Here is a 22757-nt window from a genome sequence, read left to right on the forward strand (position 1 = left end):
ACCTTGAAAGTATGTATGGGTATGTGTGTGAAAGCATTTGTGCCTGAGATGCTTAACACAATGCTTACAATGTAAATTTCATACAATTAATAATTAAATTAACTCCAGGTATCTACTACTAAATATTTAATTGAATAAATTCTTAAAGTTATACATGCTTTCTGACAAAACTTTCATATGAAATTATAATTTTCTTTTAAACAGAAATATTTCAATCCCCAGTTCCCCTAAATGAAGTGCTCCAAAAGCTCACGTAATTGCATAGTTTTATTTTTAATACTGTAAAGAATATTACACAATCTGGATAGGTTATTGTTGCTATGGAAACTATAAGATTTCTGCAGTAAGTCAAAAAGTGCAAAATTAACACATCACATTAATGACTTTTGAATTTCACATCGAGGCTGTCAAAAGAATTTGAAAGCCTGAGCAGAATAGACTGAAGCATAGGCCTCTTACTCTGAATTATATGGATAGGATCTAGGAACAAACCCAGTAATTATTTCACTTAATAAGTTTAAATGTAACTTCCATCTGCTAAATTAATAAAATACTCAAAGATCTGCAAACTTAAGATTTATCTGCAGCTTTTGCATTGAGAATGAAATAAAGTGCATATATCATTACCAGTTCTCTTGTATATTAACTGTTGGATGATAAGCAATGATGTAGCACCTCTGAGGTTCACCATATGAAGAAGTGGCAGAATCCCAGTGGGCACATGGACTCACTTTCATCACTGTGCTATTTCAATGCTAATCTGTGGTCAGATGCCAATACCTTAGTTATGAAAACTAAAGATTTGTCCTTTCCCACAATGCCCACAAATATTTCAGTGACTGGCACATGGGGCAGAGAAGCCTTATTGCTCTCATCCCACGTGAAAGCCCTTCTCCGGGAGCTCGTGTGAAAATTCATACCCCATGGCTTATATGTTTCAGGCACACATAATGTTAAGTATCATAAAGGTATAATTTGTTCTTTTACCTGACAAGGCTGAAAAGGAGGTGAACCTGGCCTCCATGGCTGTGATAACCTGGCTTTTAGAGCCAGCCCAGTTCTTCCCTAAAACTATTTTATTTCTAAATTACTTTTATCTAAATAAAAGAACTTTATTATTTACTATAATAAAGACAGAGCAATTCCAAAGCCTTCAGGGAAACTGCTTTCTAAATTTTAGTGCATATTAGATACTACTGTTAGAGCAACTGCACATTGAAAATAATTAAAGGAGTTTACTAAATAAATCCAGGTGAATTAAAAATAAATTTATAGTATAAACATGGATTTATCTAATATAGAATGTTCTGAATTTAAAGACATTTCTCCTATACATCTGTAGTATGTATCAAAACCATGCCAGCTTCCCTCTCAGCATTCATCACAAAGAAAAACAAGTGTTCAATGGGAACATTATGTAACTACAAAATAGAAAAATTAATTTGGCGGAGACTGGGATTCTATTACATTTTCCATCTGAGACACTATATTCTGGAAAACTCTTGATGCAAGCAATTCTATAGATAGTACAAAAAATAAGAAGCACATATTTGTGCAAATTGTAGAAATCACTGCCTTAAAATGAAAGCATTATCTCAGGCAGAAAACTAGGCTCAGTGGTAGAATTTAAATGTAATTCAGGGAAGAATTTCTCAAGCCTAAAGATGCAGTTTCAGTAGGAACAACTTTTGAATGAACTATTAGGAACTGGTCTGATGAAAAAAATAGTCTTATACCTTTCAAAAATGTCCAAGTTTGATGACCAGCCTCCAGTCACGTTTAGCAAGGCGAAGCACCATTCAGCAGCTCGTATGCACAAGTGTAGTTAAGGTATGGTCAAACCCCACTCGTTACAATCATAATTAGACAGGTCCAAGGCTTTTTGGCTCCTATTAATAATACTACCAGGTGTCCAGATCAGCCCTGGGCCATCTTTGGTCCCAAGGACCTATGACAGACAAAAAATTTAGAAGAATCTTTTAAGAAAAGATGAAGGAATTCAAGCTCAAGCATAACCAAGGGAAAAATTTTAGTCTTCAAACTAATAGGGTTAAAATCCTTTTTTGTTTCTAAGGAAAACAGAGGCTCCTTACTATTTTATTTTACATCAAGCAACAAACAAACACAGAGTCAATATTTTATGTTCCAATACTGTGCCAAACTCTGAGGATGAACAAAATTAAAGACTAGCTACTCTAGATATCAGAGTTTACAATCCACCTGGAAAGAGGTTCTGAGTGGAAATATAAACAGATAACTCTGATATGACCCCCTCTGCACCCAAGACGTATGCATAACAGGCACAGAGAGAATGAGATTAGTATTTCTTCTCAGAGCTTTAAGGAAGATAACTACATAGTGATGCCTTTGAGGGAGGAGTTTCCCAGGCAGAAAAGGGACAAGAGGGTCAGGGAGTTCCAGGTAGAAGTAGAGCATGAAAGAAATAAACAGGAAACCGCTGGTATTCAGTATGGCTGGAAGCTGGGGGCATGATGACAAGGTGCAAGAGATGAGGTTAGGTTAGAAAAGTAAAGGGAAGGAACCAAATGAGTTCTGCAAAGAAACTTGTACTTCATATATAAACAGTGTGGAGCAAAAGGTTTTGAGAACAGAGAAGGTACATAACAGATCTTTGCTCAGAGAGATAAATCTAGTAACTACAAACTGGTGGCAGAGCAAACATCTGGGAGGTTGCTCAAACGTCCAAAGAGAAGATGAGGACTAGATTAGAATAGGCAGAGGAGAACAAATATGGACTCAAAAGACATTCCTAAAAACAATTCCTGTGTCAGAAGTGATATAATTTAGTAACCAGTTTGATTCTCTAGGTGAAGGAAAGGAAGGCTGTGAAGATGGGTGAAGCTTCCACTTTGCCTAATCGTGCCAATGATAACGATTAAGCAGAGAAATGAGGACATGAATAAATGGAGACCAGGAAATATAAGATTTTATCCTAAAGGCAATGAAAGTTACATATGAAGACTAATCTTATTAGGAAGGACTGAGATTAGAGGTGTGAAAAACAATTAGGAATTACTGCAATGAAAGGGTGAGAAGGAAAGACCCTGGATTAGTATAATAGAATGTTAGCTTCCAAAAGGGGCTCGCGACAATCCTGTTACAACCTCCTCATGAAGATGAAGAAGTTAGGCCATCAGCCAGAAGCAGAGCTCAGATGAAATCTTCCAAATGCAACATTCTCCATAACAGAATGGTAACTAACAATAAGACTGGAGAAAAGAAGAAATACTTGTGACAGTCATTTTTAAAGAGGAATTGGCAGGACCAAATGAACAAATAATGAAAATCAAGAAGGCTGAATCAAAGGTAAGTCTGGGGTTCTGGCTTGGTTGATGGGGAGGATGATACTATTGAGAACAAAACTCAGGTCACATCTCAGAAGGTTCTTCAGCTTGTAAATGATTCCTTCAGATAGAAAGAAAATCTAACCAAAAATATCTGAGAAGTTCAAAAAGAAGATGCCCTGAAGATGTTACCAAGCTTATTGTGGTGATTTCACAATACATACAAATATTGAATCATTACAATTTTTTACACCTGAAACTAATATAATGTTATATGTCAATTACACCTTGATTTAAAAAAAAAAGATGCTTACTGAGGGCCTGCCATAGGAGTTTCAGATTTAAAGGATTTGAGCTTACAAACATGATATTGGATTGGAGGAAGTAGCACGTAGATAAATAACTTTTCTGGTGCCCAGGAAAGAAGTTGAGGCAACATGGGAAGGAGGAAAGGAGAACAAGAGAGAGGGAAGAAAAGAAGAAAGAACAATTTCTGAACACTTCTCTCTCACATCCCTTAAGAAGACAAACAATTCTATGAATTCGTCCTTTAAGTTTTCTTTTCCAAACCTTAAGACTAGAATTCAAATTAATGGAATCATCAGAAATATAGTACTCAAGATGGCACAGTATGACCATCTACAGATTTTATAACCAGGTGTTACCAATAAGACTTTATTCAAACAATATGACACCTGAGTCTTGCCAACTTTTCTTTTTTTTTTTTTTTGCAGTTTTTTAAGATTGAAGTACAGCTGATTTACAATGTGTCAGGTGTACAGCAAAGAGATACAGTTATGCACATATATAATCTTTTTCAGATTCCTTTCCCTTATAGGTTATTACAAGATACTGAATATAGTTCCCTGTGCTATAACAGTAGGTCATTGTTCTTTATCAATTTTATATATAGTAGTGTGTATCTGTTACTCCCAAATGCCTAACTTATCCGTCCCCCCTTTATGTCTGTGAGTCTATCTCTGTTTTGTAATTGTATGGTATTTGTCTTTCTCTGACATACTTCACTTAGTATAATAATCTCTAGGTACATTCATTTTGTTGCAAATGCCATTACTTCATTCTTTTTTATGGCTGAGTAATATTCCACTGTGTATATATACCACATCTTCTTTATCCATTCACCTGTTGATGGACACTTAGGTTGCTTCCATGTCTTGGCTACTGTAAATAGTGCTATGAATATTGGGGTGCATATACCTTTTCAAATTAGAGTTTTCTCCAGATATATGCCCAAGAGAGGGACTGCAGGATCATGTGCCAACTCTATTTTTAGTTTTTCAAAGAACCTCCATACTGTTCTCCATAGTGGCTGCACCAATTTACATTCCCACACCAACAGTGTACGAGGTTTCCTTTTTCTCCACACCCTCTCCAGCATTTGTTATTTGTAGACTTTTTTTTTTTGGCTATGCCACACAGCATGTAGGATCTTAGCTCCCCAATCAGGGATCGAACCCATGGCCCCTGCAGTGAGTGGAAGCACGGAGTCCTAACCACTGGACTGCCAGGGAATTCCTGTAGACTTTTTAATGACAGCCATTCTGCCTGGTGTGAGACGATACCTCATTATAATTTCAACTTGCATTTCTCTAATAATTAGTGATACTGAGCATCTTTTCATGTGCCTGTTGGCCATCTGTATGTCTTCTTTGCAGAAATGTCTATTTAGGTCTTCTGCCCATTTTTTTATTGAGTTGCTTCTATTTTTTTTATATTAAGTTGCATGAGCTATTTGTATATTTCGGAAATTAATCCCTTGTCAGTATCACTGTTTGCAAATATTTTCTCTCAGTCCGAAGGCTGTCTTTTCATTTTGTTTATGGTTTCTTTTGCTTTGCAAATGCTTTTAAGTTTAACTAGGTCCCATTTGTTTATTTTTTGGGTTTGTTTTCCATTACTCTCAGAGATGGATCTAAAAAAATATTGCTGTGATTTACATCAAAGAGTGTTCTGCCTTTGTTTTCCTCTAGGAGTTTTATAGTGTACACTCTTACATTTAAGTCCATAATGCATTTTGAGTTTATTTTGGTATATGGTATTAGAGAATGTTCTAATTTTATTCTTTTACATCTAGCTGTCCAGTTTTCCCAGCACCACTTACTGAAGAGACTGTCTTTTCTCTATTCTATGTTCTTGCCTCCTTTGTCATAGACTAATTGACCACAAGTGCGTGGGTTTATTTCTGTTCTTTCTATCCCATTCCATTGAGCTATGTATCTGCTTTTGTGCCAGTACCATCCTGATTTGATTACTGCAGCTTTGTAGTACAGTCCGAAGTGAGGGAATGTGATTCCTCCAGCTCTGTTCTTTCTTCTAAAGATTGTTTTTGCTATTCGGGGTCTTTTGTGTTTCCACACAAATTAAAAAATTTTTTGTTCCAGTTCTGTGAAAAATGTCACTGGTAATTTGAAAGGGACTGCATTGAATCTGTAGATTGCTTTGGGTAGTATAGTCATTTTCACAATATTGATTCTTCTAATCTAAGAACATGGTATATCTCTCCATCTGTTTGTGTCATCTTCAATTTCTTTCATCAGTGTCTTACAGTTTTCAGAGTACAGGTCTTTTGCCTCCTTAGGTAGGTTTATTCCTAGGTATTTTATTCTTTTTGATGTGATAGTAAATGGGATTGTTTCCTTAATTTCTCTTTCTGATATGTTGTTGTTAGTGTATAGAAATGCAACAGATTTTTGTGTATTTTGTATCCAGCAACGTGACTGAATTCATTGATGAGCTCAAGTAGTTTTCTGGTGGCATCTTTAGGATTTTCTATGTCTAGTATCATGTCATCTGCAAACACTGACAGTTTTACTTCTTCCTTTCCAACTTGGATTTCTTTTATTTCTTTTTCTTTTCAGATTGCTGTGCTTAGGACTTCCAAAACCATGTTGAGTAAACATGGCAACAGTTGTCCTTGTCTTATTCCTGATCTTAGAGGGAATGCTTTCAGCTTTTCACCACCGAGTATGATGTTAGCCGTGGGTTTCTCAATAATTGTTTTCATCAAGAAGAATGCTGCCATAAATCAATGTTATATCACTTTTGCTTAATATATGATGATTTGCCTTAGCAGATTAAGAGGCTTCCATATCACATAGAAAATAAGAATAAAGCATTCTTGGGGGTGGGGCTAATGGCAGACTCTGGGAAGGCTCACGCCAAGGAGTACTTCCAGGAACTTCTGCTGCCAGTGTTCTTGTCCTCACAGTAAGCCACAGCCACACCCCCTCCCGCCTCTGCAGGAGACCCTCCAATACTAGCAGTTTTTCAGGGGAGAAAAAGCTCATATTTGAAAATGAAGCACAGATATCTTCAGCTTCTCCAGTGAACAGAGCAACTGAAATCAGATCTTCTAATAAGAGTACTCTTAAAATCATAACAGGTATTCTGATAGAGGTAAAAAGATAAAAATAGCCTGGGTCAGAAGATCTTTGTAAAATTTAAACAATTCTTCCACAAATGTTCTTCATACCAAAAGAAAAGAAATTTTCCAACCAGATAGCAGACAGCAGAAGCAAGAAGAACTACAATCCTGCAGCCTGTGGAACAAAAACCACATTCACATGAAGAGAGACAAGATGAAAATGCAGAGGGCTATGTACCAGATGAAGGAACAAGATAAAACCCCAGAGAAACAACTAAATGAAGTGGAGATATGCAACTTTCCAGAAAAAGAATTCAGAATAATGATAGTGAAGATGATCCAGGACCTCAGAAAAAGAATGGAGGCAAAGATCAAGAAGATGCAAGAAATGTTTAACAAAGACCTAGAAGAATTAAAGAACAAACAAACAGAGATGAACAATACAATAACTGAAATGAAAACTACACTAGAAGGAATCAATAGCAAAATAACTGAGGCAGAAGAACAGATAAGTGACCTGGAAGACAGAATGGTGGAATTCACTGCTGCAGAACAGCATAAAGAAAAAAGAATGAAAAGAAATGAAGACAGCCTAAGAGGCCTCTGGTACAACATTAAACACAACATTCGCATTATATGGGTCCCAGAAGGAGAAGAGAGAGAGAAAAGACCAGAGAAAATATTTGAAGAGATTATAGTCGAAAACTTCCCTAACATGGGAAAGGAAATAGCCACCCAAGTCCAGGAAGCGCAGAGAGTCCCATACAGGATAAAACCAAGGAGAAACACATCAAGACACATAGTAATCAAACTGGCAAAAATTAAAGACAAAGAAAAATTACTGAAAGCAGCAAGGCAAAAACAACAAATAACATACAAGGGAACTCCCATAAGGTTAACAGCTGATTTCTCAGCAGAAACTCTACAAGCCAGAATGGAGTGGCATGACATATTTAAAGTGGTGAAAGGTAAGAACCTAAAACCAAGATTACTCTATCCGGCAAGGATCTCATTCAGATTCGATGGAGAAATCAAAAGCTTCACAGACAAGCACAAGCTAAGAGAATTCAGCACCACCAAATCAGCTCTACAACAAATGCTAAAGGAACTTCTCTAACTGGGAAACACAAAAGAAGAAAAGAACCTACAAAAACAAACCCAAAACAATTAAGAAAATGGTCATAGGAACATACATATTGATAATTACCTTAAACGTGAATGGATTAAATGCTCCAACCAAAAGACACAGGCTTGCTGAATGGATACAAAAACAAGACCCATACATATGCTGTCTACAAGAGACTCACTTCAGACCTAGGGACACATACAGACTGAAAATGAGAGGATGGAAAACGATATTCCATGCAAATGGAAATCAAAGAAAGCTTGAGCAGCAATACTCATATCAGATAAAATAGACTTTAAAATAAAGAATGTTACAAGAGACAAGGAAGGACACGTAATGATCAAAGGATCAATTCAAGAAGAAGATATAACAATTATAAATATACATGCACCCAACATAGGAGCACCTCAATACATAAGGCAACTGCTAACAGCTCTAAAAGAGGAAATCGACAGTAACACAATAATAGTGGGGCACTTTAACACCTGACTTACACCAATGGACAGATCATCTAAACAGAAAATTAATAAGGAAACAGGAGCTTTAAATGACACAATAGACCGGAGAGATTTAATTGATCTTTACAGGACATACTATCCAAAAACAGCAGATTACACTTTCTTCTCAAGTGCGCATAGAACATTCTCCAGGATAGATCACATCTTGGGTCACAAATCAAGCCTCAGTAAATTTAAGAAAACTGAAATCATATCAAGCATCTTTTCTGACCACAATGCTATGAGATTAGAAATGAATTACAGGGGAAAAAAACATAAAAAACACAAACACATGGCGGCTAAACAGTACGTTACTAAATAACCAAGAGATCATTGAAGAAATCAAAGAGGAAATCAAAAAATACCTAGAGACAAATGACAATGAAAGCACAATGATCCAAAACCTATGGGATGTGGCAAAAGCAGTTCTAAGAGGGAAGTTTATAGCAATACAAGCCTACTTCAAGAAACAAGAAACATCTCAAATAAATGAACTAATCTTACACCTAAAGGAACTAGAGAAAGCAGAACAAACAAAACCCAAAGTTAGCAGAAGGAAAGATATCATAAAGATCACAGCAGAAATAAATGAAATAGAAACAAAGAAAACAATAGCAAAGATCAATAAAACTAAAACTTGGTTCTTTGAGAAGATAAACAAAATTGATAAACCAATAGCCAGACTCATCAAGAAAAAGAGGGAGAGGACTCAAATCAATAAAATTAGAAATGAAAAAGGAGAAGTTACAACAGACACCCCAGAATTACAGAGCATCCTAAGAGCAACTCTACGCCAATAAAATGGACAACCTGGAAGAAATGGACAAATTCTTAGAAAGGTATAACCTTCCAAGACTGAACCAGGAAGAAAGAGAAAATATGAACAGACCAATCACAAGTAATGAAATTGAAACTGTGATTAAAAACCTTCCAACAAACAAAAGTCCAGGACCAGATGGCTTCACAGGTGAATTCTATCAAACATTTAGAGAAGAGCTAACACCCATCCTCCTCAAACTCTTCCAAAGAATTGCAGAGGAAGGAATATTCCCAAACACGTTCTATGAGGCCACCATCACCCTGATACCAAAAGACAAAGATACTACATAAAAAGAAAATTACAGACCAATATCACTGATGAACATAGATGCAAAAATCCTCAACAAAATGCTAGCAAACAGAATCCAACAACACATTAAAAGAATCACACACCATGATCAAGTGGGATTTATCCCAGGGATGCAAGGATTCTTCAATATACGCAAATAAATCAACGTGAGACACCATATTAACAAACTGAAGAATAAAAACCATATGATAATCTCAACAGATGCAGAAAAAGCTTCTGACAAAATTCGACACCTATTTATGACAAAAGAACTCTAGAAAGTGGGCGTAGAGGGAACCCACCCCAACATAATAAAGGCCATATACGACAAACCCACAGCAAACATCATTCTCAATGGTGAAACTGAAAGCATTTCCTCTAAGATCAAGAACAAGACAAGGATGTCCACTCTCACCATTATTGTTCAACATAGTTTTGGAAGGCCTAGCCACAGCAATCAGAGAAGAAAAAGAAATAAAAGGAAAACAAATTGGAAAAGAAGACATAAAACTGTCACTGTTTGCAGATGACATGACACTATACATAGAGAATCCTAAACATGCCACCAGAAAACTACTAGAGCTAATCAATGAATTTGGTAAAGTTGCAGGATACAAAATTAATGCACAGAAATCTCTTGCATTCCTAAACACTAGTGATGAAAAATCTGAAAGAGAAATTAAGGAAACACTCCCATTTACCACTGCAACAAAAAGAATAAAATACCTAGGAATAAACCTACCTAGGGAGACAAAAGACCTGTATGCAGAAAACTATAAGACACTGATGAAAGAAATTAAAGATGATACCAACAGATGGAGAGATATACAATGCTCTTGGATTGGAAGAATCAATATTGTGAAAATGACTATACTACCCAAAGCAATCTACAGATTCAATGCAATCCCTATCAAACTACCAATGGCATTTCTTAGAGAACTAGAACAAAAATCTTAAACTTTGTATGGAGACACAAAAGCCCCCAAATAGCCAAAGCAGTCTTGAGGGAAAAAAATGGAGCTGGAGGAATCAGACTCCCTGACTTCAGACTATACTACAAAGCTACAGTAATCAAGACAATATGGTACTGGCACAAAATCAGAAACATAGATCAATAGAACAGGATAGAAAGCCCAGAGATAAACCCACACACCTATGGTCAACTAATCTATGACAAAGGAGGCAAGGATATACAATGGAGAAAAGACAGAGTCTTCAATAAGTGGTGCTGGGAAAACTGGACAGCTACATGTAAAAGAATGAAATTAGAACACTCCCTAACACTATACACAAAAATAAACTCAAAATGGATTCGAGACCTAAATGTAAGACCGGACACGATAAAGCTCTTAGAGGAAAACACAGGAAGAACACTCTTTGACAGAAATCACAGCAAGATCTTTTTTGATCCCCCTCCTACAGTAATGGAAATTAAAACAAAAATAAACAAATGGGACCTAATGAAACTTAAAAGCTTTTGTACAGCAAAGGAAACCATAAACAAGATAAAAAGACAACACTCAGATGGGAGAAAATATTTGCAAACGAATCAACAGACAAAGGATTAATCTCCAAAATATATAAACAGCTCATGCAGCTCAATATTAGAAAAACAAACAACCCAATCCAAAAGTGGGCAGAAGACCTAAATAGACATTTCTCCAAAGAAGACATACTGATGGCCAAGAAGCACATGAAAGGCTGCTCAACATCATTAATTATTAGAAAAATGCTAATTAAAACTACAATGAGGTATCACCTCACTCCAGTTAGACTGTGCATAACCAGAAAATCTACAAATAACAAATGCTGGAGAGGGTGTGGAGAAAAGGGAACCCTCTTGCACTGTTGGTGGAAATGTAAATTGATACAGCCACTATGGAGAACAGTATGGAGGTTACTTAAAAAACTGAAAATAGAATTACCATATGACCCAGCAATCCCACTACTGGGCATATACCCAGAGAAAACCATAATTCAAAATGACACATGCACCCCAATGTTCATTGCTACACTGTTTACAATGGCCAGGTCATGGAAGCAACCTAAATGCCCATCAATAGACGAATGGATAAAGAAGTAGTGGTACATACATACAATGGAATATTACTCAGCCATAAAAAGGAATGAAATTGGGTCATTTGTAGAGACATGGATGAATCTAGAGACTGTAATACAGAGTGAAGTAAGTCAGAAAGAGAAAAACAAATATTGTATATTAACGCATACATGTGGAACCAGGAAATATGGTACAGATGAACCAGTCTGCAGGGCAGAAATTGAGACATAGATGTAAAGAACAAACGCATGGACACCAAGGGGGGAAAGTGGCGGGGGGTGTGATGAATCGGGAGATTGGGATTGACATATATACAATAATATGTATAAAATGGATAATAAGAACCTGCTGTATAAAAAAATAAATTCAAAAATTCAAATTTCTAAAAAAAGGAAAAAAAGAATAGAACAATATGGAATAAAAATTTTGAAAAACAAAAACCAAAAATATCATTTAGCTTTACATTGGTAATTCTGAATTATTCAATATCATGAACTCTATATTCACTCAGCCTAGCAGCAATGATTCCTTATTTGGGGACTCTTTTCTTTATTATACAATACCATAATGTTTTTTAACTTATCATGAAATTTTCCAAAAATGAAGAAACAAAAAATCAAAATAAATGACAGTGATACTCTATGTAACTCTCACACAGCTTCAACAATTATCAATACGTGGCCAATCTTATTTCTACTGCCTCCACTTTTCTTGATTATTTTGAAACAAAACCCAGACACCATATCATTTGCCATAACAATTCAATACCATAGCATTTTTAATTAGCAGGATTTTTTCATTTAAATGACAATAGTCCTTTAAAAATAATTCTGAAATATTGAAAATCTTGTACCAGAGGATACTGTTATTATTTTGTATTCCCCTTATTAACGAATAATGTCAAATAACACTAGCACCTTCTTTATGCTTTCATCTACCATATATTTCATCTACTCGTTCTCTATCACCAAAGTACAGTAATAGTCTCCCTTATTCAAGTTCACTATTTTCTTGCAACATGGAAATCTGACAGTTTATCTTTTTGCCTTCATTCTTTAGAAAGACTGCTTTTTATTTAGTCTCTTTTCTTAAAAACTAATTTATTAATATATCTTTCTCTAAAAAACAATCTTCATTTTATAATATTTCTTTTATTCAGAATTCTAATTCAGATAAACATTTACTGTTTTAAAAGCTGTAAAATAATAAAATTCCAGAAACTCCTATTATGGCAAATTCTTATTGCTCAGAAGTGATTTTAATTAAAACAAACATATCTGCAGTAATGCTTTAAGAATTCAGGTATCAAAAGTGTTAAGTTTAGGGCTTCCCTGGTGGCGCAGTGGTTGAGAGTCCGCCTGCCGATGCAGGGAACACGGGTTCGTGCCCCGGTCCGGGAAGATCCCACATGCCGCGGAGCGGCTGCGCCCGTGAGCCATGGCGGCTGAGCCTGCGCGTCCGGAGCCTGTGCTCCGCAACGGGAGAGGCCACAACAGTGAGAGGCTCGCGTACCGCAAAAAAAAAAAAAAAAAAAAAATCCATGCTACATTCAAGAAATTAGCAGAAGACAAGTATAGCTAGAACACAGAGATGAAGTAATACATAAAAAGAGTAAAGAAGATGGAATTACCATAGTCTTGTATGGTATGCTAAAAAAGCTGGCATTTTTCCTGTATAATGGGAAGCCATCAGAGGTTTTCAAGCAAGAGAAATATATGATCAAACAAGTATTCTCAATAAGCAGATAGTATGCAGGATGAATCAGAAGGTTTAAAGCCAGAGGTAGGCAGACCATTGTAAAAGTTCTGGGAAGGACTGCTGAAGGCCAAAATTAGAGTAAATAAGGTAAGAATGGAGGGAATGCATTCAAGAGGCCATCCAGATATAGACTTATCTACTGTGGTCAAATATATATATAGAAACACTGTAGGCATTAAAGAAGTATTTGATGAATAAATGTGTATGCACATATGTGTACATGTAAATAAGAGAGTGCTAAGCAGACAGCCAGAGAAACAGCTGAAGATGACTGAGGTTTCCAGTGAGTGAAAGCAAGGCTATTTACACCACACCTTCTACCACCCCTGCCCAAGAAAATAATAATACTGACAATGAGCCAGCTAGCAAGTAAAGAATAAATTCATTTTGGACGTGTAGATTTTGAAGTGACTACTGGATAGCCAGGAGAAGATGAACAAAAGGAAATAAAGTGCAATTTAGAAAAGAAAACATCACTACACAGGCAACTGTTAAAGTCACAGAAGTAAACGTGATCACAAAGAGAGCACAGAAGAAAAGAGCTGAAGATGGTAGCCTAGGCTCTTTCACATCATGGCACCTACCTAATGTTAACATTTATATTGCTTACCAGGGTCAACTGACAGTGCTCATGGGCTGCCACTGCCCCAAACTCCACCAGTGGCTGAAGAGCTTAGAGAATTAGTAATAGGACCCATAACCTATTCACAGTAGCCATGCCACAGGGATTGGGAAGCCCTTCTCTGCTGAATGCCACTACCTTCAACAGGCTGCAGGAGAAACATTTAAAGGTTCTTGATAATAGGTGAATCTAGATGTGAGACACTACAAGAAAATTGGTCTGACTTCTAAAAAAAAAAAAGAAAAGACTCAGAAAAAAGGTAGGGTTGGGGGATAGTCTACTCAAGACATGTAACAACTAAATATTATGCACGAAAACCTTATAGATTGTCGTTTATAAAAAAACAGCTACAGGGCTTCCCTGGTGGCGCAGTGGTTGAGAGTCCGCCTGCCGATGCAGGGGACACGGGTTTGTGCCCCGGTCCGGGAAGATCCCACATGCCGCGGAGCGGCTGGGCCCGTGAGCCATGGCCGCTGAGCCTGCGCGTCCGGAGAGAGGCCACAACAGTGAGAGGCCCGCGTACCGCAAAAAAAAAAAAAAAGTTCACCAGAAAGCAACGATCTCCTTCTAGGAGGGAAGGAGAAAAATATAAATATTTTGTCATTCTCTAGTCTAGCACTATCAGATCAGATAGAACTAGATCATCAACCTGCTCCTTTAGGTACACTTTCAGATTTCAGTCTTCATGAAATCATCTCAAATCATAAGTATCAATGAAAAAACAAATACTCAAAAAAGAAATCCACAAGTCAAGATATCAAAATCAACGCTTAAAATTTAAATATATACTAGTTTTTCACCATAGCCCTGAAAGTTCAGCCAAACCTATACCACTGAGAAATCTTTTTTTTTTTTTTTTTTTGCGGTACGCGGGCCTCTCACTGCTGTGGCCTCTCCCGTTGCGGCGCGCAGGCTCAGCGGCCATGGCTCACGGGCGCAGCCGCTCCGCGGCATGTGGGATCCTCCCGGACCGGGGCACGAACCCGCGTCCCCTGCATCGGCAGGCGGACTCTCAACCACTGCACCACCAGGGAAACCCAGGAATCTTCTTTCGATAAAGTTTAAGCTATTACATGTTTTTCTTGGCTGATCTTAAGTACTATGATAACAGAGAATGTGATACTGTGATATAATAAGAAAACATATCGTGGGGTCTTCCTCAAGGGTTCCTCGCTCACAACTCCTAAAATCCTTGTAATTTCCTAAGTGATTAGAGCATATGAGCATCTTTTCTTATAATATTTGGTTTTTATTCCTGGAATAGCTTCAGAAGGATAAAAATAAAAGAAGCTCTTTTGTTATTCATAACAAGCCCCTTTCAACCACACCTGAGTTTATGTTAATGAAGTGACTTTTGGAAAGTCCCTAGAGAACCACTTGATGGGGACTGGTTGCCTGGGGAACAAACCAAGTAATCAGAACTTTCAGCATGCCTACCACCACCCCAACCCCAAATGGGGCCCTGGGGATTTAATTATTCACCAGTGGTCAAGGATTTAATCAATCACGCCTACATAATGAAGCCTCCATAAAAATCCCTAAAGTACAGAATTCAGAGAGCTTCTGGGTTGGTGAACAAGAACACATCCACGTGCTGGGATGGTGGTACACCCCAAAACTCCACAGGGACAGAAGCTCTTGTGCTTGGGACCCTTCTGGACATAGACCTAGCCCTATATATTCTTCATCTGACTGTTCATTTGTATCCTTTAATATATCCTTTGTAATAAACCAGTAATCTAGTAAGTAAACTGTAAATGACTGAACCTGAGGAAGGGGTTGTGGGAACCTTCAATTTGTAGCTGAGTCAGAGGTTGTGGGCAACCTGGGGGACCCAACACTTGCCACTGGCATCTGAAGTGAGGGGCAGTCTTGTGGGACTGAGCCTTTAACCTGTGGGGTCGAAACTGAGTTAAATTGTAGGATACCCAGCTGGTGTCGGAGAATTGACCAGTATGGGGAAAAAACCTGCACATCTCTGGTGTCAGAAGTAATTTGGGAAGTGTTGGGTGTAAGGGGAGTTGTGAATAGAGAGATAAACAGAGTTTTTCCTTTCAGATAGTCTATTTCCTAATATAGTAAGTATTCTTGCTAGAATCCGAACCATTTGAACCATTATAATCCACAATCACTGAAATACACTTGAAAAAGCAAATTCCTTTAAATGACTTTACTTGAAACTTTAATCAACATGACACATATCATAAAGTAAAAAGTCAGCTATTAGCTATAAAGAATTAATTTTTTTTAGAAGTTTCCATATAGGTTAACCTGGATTAGTCTGTATAAAAATTCAGGTAAACCTAATGTTGTCAGATGATCCATTTCATAGGAATATCAACCTAAGATCAAATTCTAGTCACTAAAAAGCTAAAAAACAAGAAGTTAGGAAAATAAAGCTGTTGCCCAGACAAGAACAAAGATAAATACCAATAATAGGGACTTCCCTGGTGGCACAGTGGTTAAGAATCCGCCTGCCAATGCAGGGGACACAGGTTTGAGCCCTGGTCCGGGAAGATCCCACATGCTGCTGAGCAACTAAGCCCGTGCACCACAACTACTGAGCCTACGCTCTAGAGCCCACGGTACAACTACTGAGCCTGCACTCTAGAGCCTGTATGCCACAAGTACTGAAGCCCGTGCGCCTAGAGCCCATGCTCCGCAACAAGAGAAGCCACTGCAATGAGAAGCTCGCACACCACAACAAAGAGTAGCCCCTGCTCGCCGCAACTAGAGAAAGCCTGCATGCAGCAATGAAGACCCAATGAAGCCGAAAATAAATTTATTAAAAAACAATAATAATGAATCAAGTCATAATTTGAGAAAAAAAGCATTTTTCTTTTATCATTAAATCACCTTTAAAACATAAAAATTTATGCTATCCAGTACCACAACACATTTATAATAAGAGTTATAAAAATAGCTACATTTATATAGTACTTAGTATAAGGTAGGTATCGTTCTTTGAGCCTCAACCACATTAACTCTTTTAATCCTCACAACGTGCTAGGAAGCAAGTACTATACTCTCTCCATTGTACAGATGAGGACACTAAAAGCAGAGAGGTTAGATCACTCTAGGTCACACAGCTAGTTAAGGGGCAGATCCAAGATTCACCAGGATCTAGGAAGCCTGGCTCCAGAGTCTGTGCTTTTGGTCACTACAGCTTCACTTCTTCTTATCCCCCTTCTGCAAAAGGGAATAGCACGTGTCAAGGCTCAGAGGCAAAAGAGAACGATGAATTTGAAGTTTGGTAAAGCTGGTTTAGAATAGGGGAGAGCAAGTTAAAGCTGAATGAAAAGAAGGCAGGGCCAGTTCAAACAGGAACAGGTAAGCCACATTAAGGAAACTGGACTTCATCCCAAGCAGAAAAGGATTTTAATCAATCTGTGTTTTTGTGAATAGTTTGGAGGTGAAGAGGGAACAAGGAGACTAACATTAAAAGGCCTTTGCAGTAATTTAAGAGATGACTACAGTCTAAATTAGAATGGTGGCAGAAGAAATAAAAAGTAGATGGAACTGAAAGATAATTAGGAAACAGTATCAACAGAACATGTGGTTAAGAAACAAGAGAAAGTAAAGCAAAAATGATTCTCACTTTTTGACTTGGACAACTGGGTGACAGTGGTGCCATTCACTGAGCTAAAAAGAACAGACTGGGGAAGTTTTTGTAAATTGAAGTTGAGAGGACTTGTTTAAATGGAGATGTCGAAAAGGCATTTGGATAAACCTAGAGCTTAGAAGGAAGATGTGGGCTAGAGACAGAGAGTGAAAAAATTTAGAAATGAAACTCCTGACAATAGCAGAGAGGACAGAAACCTGAAGAACATCATTTAAGGAGAAGAACCTCCACAGTATTAACAGTGTATACTACACTACATGATGCTTAACACTGCTCAGTGGTTTCTAATTATGTTACTTTACTCTGGTCTTCCCAACTAACACAAACGTCACTGAAAGCAAGGACTCCTTCTATTAGGGCTTTGCAACTCCACAGCTTTTAACATATCAATGGCTAGTTGTGGGGTACTTAACCAACTGAGATATGCGAAAGGGATACATGAAATATAATTGACTTTAGGAAGCTCCTTTTTTCAGGGTTCCTCTGATCTTTCAATTTGCCCCAGGCTCTTGCTCCCCTCCACACTTGCTGCACTGATTGCTCTAACTCGGCAAAGAAGTTGTTGGTAATTGATGATGTGGGACTTACACAATGGTTCTGTGGTAGACTCTCTCGTTCTCAACACCTATAAGCAAATCCAGTTGAAATTAAGAGAAAAATGGAAGCGTTCTTATTTAAGATAATACACAGTTTGTTCTATTGCATTTTACTACAACAGTAGAAATTTTTATGTTTTTATATTATACTGTCAAATCACAAAATACTTGTTGTGTTTGGCCCTCAGTCTTTTCCACACTGATTGATCTTCCTGATCTCTCTTTCCTTTATTCTTCTCTACATCAGACAAGGTTGACCTTTCCAGAAATTTTGTGAACACTCTACTCTAGCCTGAGGTCAAAGCTCTCTGCTCTGCATTCACCAAGCACATTTCTGTACTATACACATGACATGCATCATATACCACTTCGTAAGGTAACTTTTCCATAGTACGTGATTTAAAGAGCTTAGATGATGGAATTATACATCTATTATATTGATACTAAGTCACACAGCTAAGAAATTACTTATACCCTCATAGTACCAGTTTTTGCACCTGTTAATTAAGAATAATACTAACATTGCACAATTTTCAAGATAAATGAGATCACATATGTAAAATACCTAGCACAGTGTTATAGTTGAGATATAGTCTTTGCCCTACAGAAGTTCACCAGAGAGTAGAGGAACTAAGTAATGTGCACAGTTACTAAATATAAGGTATTATGTGAAAAAGTGCCTGAATCCCATCATTTAAAATATTTTTATAACCATCAATTTAATCCTATCTTTCTCAAAGAAGTTTAGGTGAGGGAAAGGGACTGCAGGGTGGGAGAAGAGTCCTCTTATGACCTGATATGAGCAATACTTCACATCTTTTATATCACTAATTAGGATAATCTATTGAGATTATCATAGGTCATGAAAAGAAACTAGATGGTTTCCCCGATAAGATCAGGAACAAGGCAAGAATATCTGCTCTCTCTACTCCTGTTCAAAATCATACTGGAAGTCCTAGCCAATACAATAAAATGTGAAAAGGAAATAAAAAGTACACAGATTAAGGAAGAAATAAAGTTGTATTTGTATAACTGTCTGGAGAAAATCCAAAGAACAAGAGAACTCCTGGAACAAATAAACAATGATAGCAAGGTTGCAGGATACAAGGTTAATATACAAAAGCAATTGCTTTCTTATATACCAGCAATGAAAAGTTGGAATTGAAAATTAAATACACAATAATATTTACAATAGCACCCAAAAAAATGAATTACTTAGCTATAAACCTAACAAAACATGTATAAGATCTATACAAGGAAAACTATAAAACTGAAGAATCAAAAAATTTCTAAATAAAGGGAGAGATATTCCATGTACATGACTAAGAAAACCTAATATTGTCAAGATGTAAATTCTTCTTAATTTGATCTATAGATTCAACATAATCCCAATCAAAATCCCAGCCAGTTATTTTGTGGACACTGACAAACTGACACTCAAGTTGATATGGTATAATCACATTGGAAGACAGTTTGGCAGCTTCTTACAAAACTAAACATACTCTTATCATACAATCCAGCAACTGCACTCCTTGATATTTACCAAAATGAACTGAAAACTTCAGTCCCCACAAAAATCTGCACACAAATGTTTATAGCAACTTTATTCATAACTGCCAAAACTTAGAAGCAGCCAAGATATCTTTCAGTAGGTGAATGAATAGATTAACTGTGGTATATCCAGATGGTGTGATATAATTCAACACTAAAAAGAAATGAGCTATCAAGCCATGAAAAGGCATGGAGGAAGCTTAATGCTTATTACTAAGTGAAAAAAGCTAAACTGGGGCTTCCCTGGTGGCGCAGTGGTTGAGAGTCCGCCTGCCGATGCAGGGGACACAGGTTTGTGCCCCGGTCCGGGAAGATCCCACATGCCGTGGAGCGGCTGGGCCCGGGAGCCATGGCCACTGAGCCTGTACATCTGGAGCCTGTGTTCAGCAACGGGAGAGGCCACAACAGTGAGAGGCCCGCGTACAGCAAAAAAAAAAAAAAGCTAAACTGAAAAGGTTACGTACTGTATGATTACAATTATGACATTCTGGAAAGGGAAAACTATATAGACAAAAAAAGATCTGTGCTTGCCAGGGGCTCAAAGGAAGGGAGGCAGGGATAAATGGATGGAGCACAGGTGAGAGACAGGAGGGAAGGGAGCAGGGCAGAACCATTAAAAGAATGACACAGCTGTTGAGGATATGGCAAATACTGGTTAGAACAAACTAGGCCCAAGATGGAGGAAGAATCTACTTCCAGTAGATCCTGAGCTTCATTATATGCTCACTGTAATACAGCCACAGGTGCCATGACAGTTCCAAGGCTGACCCTAAAAGGCCAAAAAGTGGGCAGTGGCCCAATTCCTAGAAATCCCCACCCCTTCTCCAAGATAGTTAGAATATTCTTCCCACTTGTTAGCCTATGAAATTACCCAGTCCATAAAAACTAACCACCCCACAGCACGGGGCCACTGTTGCCTTTGGAGACATCTGCATTGTGCCTATGGAATGTGTATCTCTCTAAATAAACTTGCTTTCACTTTACTATGGCTTGCTCTTGAATTTTGCCCTGCACAAAGCCAAGAACCCACTTGGCTGCCCGTCCCAGGAACTCGCCCAAGACCTGTGACATGACCAACCTCTTGTGCCCCATTCTCCTGCAACAGGGGATATGTTTAGAGCAGTAAAATTATTCTGTATGATACTGTAATGGTGGATACATGTGATTATGCATTTTGTCAAACCCACAGAATATACAACACAAAGAGTGACCCTTAAGGTAAACTGCGGATTTAGTTAATAACAATGAATAATAATGGCTCATCAATTGTAGCAAACATACCACTAAAGCAAGGTGTTAATCATAGGGAGATGGGGGTGGGGAGGATAGGGTTGAGGCAGTAAAAGGGTATATAGGAACTCTCTGTACTTTCCACTCAATTTTTCTGTAAACCTAAAGCTGCTCTAGGGACTTCCCTGGTGGCGCAGTGGTTAAGAATCCGCCTGCCAACGCAGGGGACATGGGTTCAAGCCCTGGTCCGGGAAGATCCCACATGCCGCGGAGCAACTAAGCCCGTGCGCCCCAACTACTGAGCCTGCACTCTAGAGCCTGCGAGCTACAACTACTGAGCCCACGGGCCACAGCTACTGAAGCCCGCGCGCCTAGAGCCTGTGCTCTGCGACAAGAGAAGCCACCACAATGAAAAGCCTGCACACCTCAACAAAGAGTAGGCCCCGCTCGCCAGAACTAGAGAAAGCCCGCGCGCAGCAACAAAGACCCAATGCAGCCAAAATAAATTAATTAATTAAAGAAAGAAAGAAATTACTTCCAATCTATTGTTGGTAAATAGAAAATATCCTCCAACTGGCCAGTGAAAAGACCAAAAGAGGGACTTCCCTGGCGGTCCAGTGGTTCCATGGGCTGGAACTCCATGGAACCACTCCATGCTTCCAATGCAGGGGGGTGCAGGTTCGATCCCTGCTTGGGAAACTAAGATTCCACATGCCGCGTAGCGTGGCCAAAAAATTTTTAAAAAAAGAAAAAAAGAGAGAAAGGAGAAAGGGCGTAGGAGGTAAAATTGCAGCTAATTCAATAAAAAGCCTGAAACTCCTCTAGTTAAGAAGAGCAGCTCCTCTGAATAGAAGGAAAGTGAAAGAAATAGTGAAACTGGGTTGATCGTAAAATGGAGTGATCCTGTGCAGGGCACAGAGTAGAAACTTAATAAATATATACTCCCCTAACTTCACATAGGTGTATATCCTTAATATACAGTATAATATGCAGCCACTTGATATCAATACAAATATAATTTCCAGAAGACATAAGAAAACCATTCCTCTACTTCCCATTCAGAATCTATCTGAAAACTAGCCACGTTATTAACTTTAAGAATACAACACTGTTAGCTGCTATAGGTCTTAAAAAAAAAAAAAAACCTACTCAAGTATCATCTGAAGAAAGTTCATAAATGGTTTCATAAATTCAAAGAAAGTAATATCTGTGATATCTGACACCTAAATGGCAACATATTTGTATTTTTTTTAAAAATCAAAGCAGTATTACCCAGGAAAGTTATGTCATATTATTTTCTGAAAAATAACTCATTAAGAAAGTCTCTATAAAAACATATTTTACAAATGTGTGGGATCTGTCTCTCTACTGAAACAAGAACTAACTTGAGAGAAGAGCATATTAACAAGTTCTGAAGAGAGAGGTAATTAGCATATTGGAAACTCAGATTTTTGGCACATGGGTCTGTCCTCCAGTCATGAGTCATGGACTAGGCTGCCTATTTATTGTGAAGCAATCTTTCAGTAATAGGGGCAGCAAGGAAGAATACAACATGAATAATGACTTGGATAACTTCCGAGGAAGAAATCATAGTGAAATTAGGTCTGAGAAAGTTAGATAGCATATACTATACATTATGCTAATGCTCTTTTCCTTTTACTCTTACTGTTTAGTTAACAGCAGAGAAACTGAAATTTAGTCCTTAGTTCTATTTAAAGTTTTCCATTTTTTATGGATTTTAGTAATACTGAATAAAATTATTCAAGTATTAGCTTGGCTTTACGTTTTGTGAAATGCACCATTATAAATTATTTTGTGATAACATTTGCGAAAACCTCTCACCTGTCACATACCCACCCCAGCACACACACACAATGACACCAGAAGGCAACACTCTG

At 37.8% G+C, this 22757-nt stretch overlaps 1 protein-coding gene and 1 long non-coding RNA gene across 5 annotated transcripts in view; both read right to left on the minus strand.

Annotated features, from left to right (window-relative positions):
• CDK19 (cyclin dependent kinase 19) overlaps positions 1 to 22757 on the minus strand; it is a 180929-nt gene that overhangs the window by 120980 nt on the left and 37192 nt on the right. The gene's annotated exons all lie outside the window — the stretch shown is intronic.
• LOC149747879 (uncharacterized) lies at positions 1737 to 22756 on the minus strand. Its single transcript, XR_016395165.1, has 2 exons — positions 18071 to 22756; positions 1737 to 1948 (listed from the first exon to the last, which is right to left on the minus strand). It is a non-coding gene; the product is annotated as an uncharacterized LOC149747879 (long non-coding RNA).

The sequence above is a fragment of the Delphinapterus leucas genome, chromosome 12 (assembly GCF_059928025.1).
Source record: "Delphinapterus leucas isolate spDelLeu-1000000601 "Yukka" chromosome 12, BTC_Dleu_Yukka2, whole genome shotgun sequence".
Taxonomy (NCBI): Eukaryota; Metazoa; Chordata; class Mammalia; order Artiodactyla; family Monodontidae; genus Delphinapterus; species Delphinapterus leucas.